Here is a 2,086-nt window from a genome sequence, read left to right as displayed (position 1 = left end):
TTTATTACCTCTCTCTCTATCTCACTACATCACAACAACACTCTATGCTTATATATCACTACCTCTCAACATCCCTCTACCTCACTACCTCACTCTTTCACTACCTCACTCTCTCTATCTCTCTATCTCACTCTCTATCTACCTCACTCTCTATCTCACTCTCTATCTACCTCACTCTCTCTCACTACCTCACTCTCTATTTCAATACCTCTCTCTCGCTCTCTCACTACCTCACTCTCTCTCTGCTAAAGCAATAGGTATTACATATGCAAAAAAAAAGCTAATGCCAATAGAAATGACAATGCCATTTATTTAGGGATACAAAAATGATAAAAAAATAATGAACAATACCAATAGCTCTACCTATAATATTGCCGAGACCATTGCATTGTAAATGCTTGTTTTTTTGTGCTACTGGTAGTCTAAACTCATATCTGTATGTGCTTTTGTACCTGCTAATGAAGAAAAAAAAGAGTTTTAGTGAGCAAATGGAATGGGTGTAGGCATGAGTAGTTGGGAGATTCAGTGAGACTGGGAAGGGGATGGGAAAGGGCGAGTGAGTGAAGTAGGAATAAAATAATCTTGAGAGGATTACGGGGATGGAGAAGAGAGAGATAGCACAATAAGTGAAAGAGTAAGTTACAGAAAGGGAAGAGAGACAGAGAGCAAAAGAATAAGCAAATAAATAAGGAGAAGAGGAGGAAAGGGATAAAGAGGGGAAAGGAGATGTGCTAAGAGGGGAAGAAATTTAGGAAGAGAGAGGAAACTGTGGTAAAGCGAAAGTGAGAAATGGAACCAGAGAGTGCCAGTGAGAATGATGACATTAAAACCGAAGAAAACAAAGGGAAAGGGAGTGAGTAATGGGGGGGGGGGGGCCAGGAAAACAAGGGTGGCAATATTGAATCAGAAGGAGAGATAAAAACGGAGCAATCTAGAGAAACAAACATTGAGTATGAGAATACACTGATGGTCCTGTACTTACAGTTTAACATTACTCCTGGCTGATAGGGTATGGATAACAGCATGACCTGAAGCAAACTGAAAAAGGAAACCTGCCAAACTTATAATGAAAGCCATAAAGCTGTTCCAAAAGTGTTCCTTTACAAATAATTGTCATAGTTACCAGTCCATTGACGTGGGCCGTCCTTTAAAAAAGAATGCTTTTTGCGGGCAATTGAAGTTGAATAAACCATGATTTGGTGAAAAAATTGGTGATGTAATTGCACAAATAAAGTGACCATATGCATATGTCCCAACTCCAGTACCAGGAGCCGACTCAAAAATTGTTTATAATGTAGAACTAGACGTCATGAACATGCCATAGCCAAGAGAAAAAATATACTAAGGTTTGCCCGGAGACTGCTCAAGATAATGAAAGTAATCCAAACTCTATAAAGAATGCTACAACGGAGTCAGTGGGCAGTTGTAGTAAAATAAGATAGCACTGACAGCAATAAAGTTTACACATTTTTTTTAAACACCAAAGAATCCATTTACAGGCATATTAGTTTGTAGAGCTACGCTGCTGTTGAATCCTAGCTAGCCAGGTTGGAGATCGAGGGGAGAATGTTAGAGTGGACCGATAGAGAGGGAGCAAGATTTGTGGGAATGAAAGAGTGAAAGCCCAAAATAAATAACAAACTGATCGATAAACCCTCTGGTGGTGCTCACAAGCCACATTCCTTAGGTAAACATGATGTCTGCAGTATCATGGAAAACGAAAATGGACGAGCAGCTCATTTAACCACGGTTGGTTGAATGTGGCTTACCTCTTCATAACTTGTGCTGCCAATCCCCTTACTGTAATATCATTTAAGGAGTACGTAAACAAAGAGTTTGTCCCCAGTATGATGTCAATTTGTGAGCATGTTAACATTCAAAATCATCTTAAAAATGTTCTTGTCTGCTTTTATTTATTTTGGAAGGGCATTGCCAGCGTTCTACAATCTCCAAAAACAAAACGGCGCTGGCTTATCGGCGAAAGCGTGCGTCAAACAAAAAGAGAATGCAGCACCATGGAGAAACCAATCCAGAGAAGTAATGGTTCCATGTACAGCATATTAGAGAGAAATAAAAAAAAAAAGCT

Source organism: Triturus cristatus, chromosome 3_1 (genome assembly GCF_964204655.1).
Source record: "Triturus cristatus chromosome 3_1, aTriCri1.1, whole genome shotgun sequence".
Classification (NCBI taxonomy): Eukaryota; Metazoa; Chordata; class Amphibia; order Caudata; family Salamandridae; genus Triturus; species Triturus cristatus.
Note: the sequence above shows the minus strand (reverse complement) of the source record.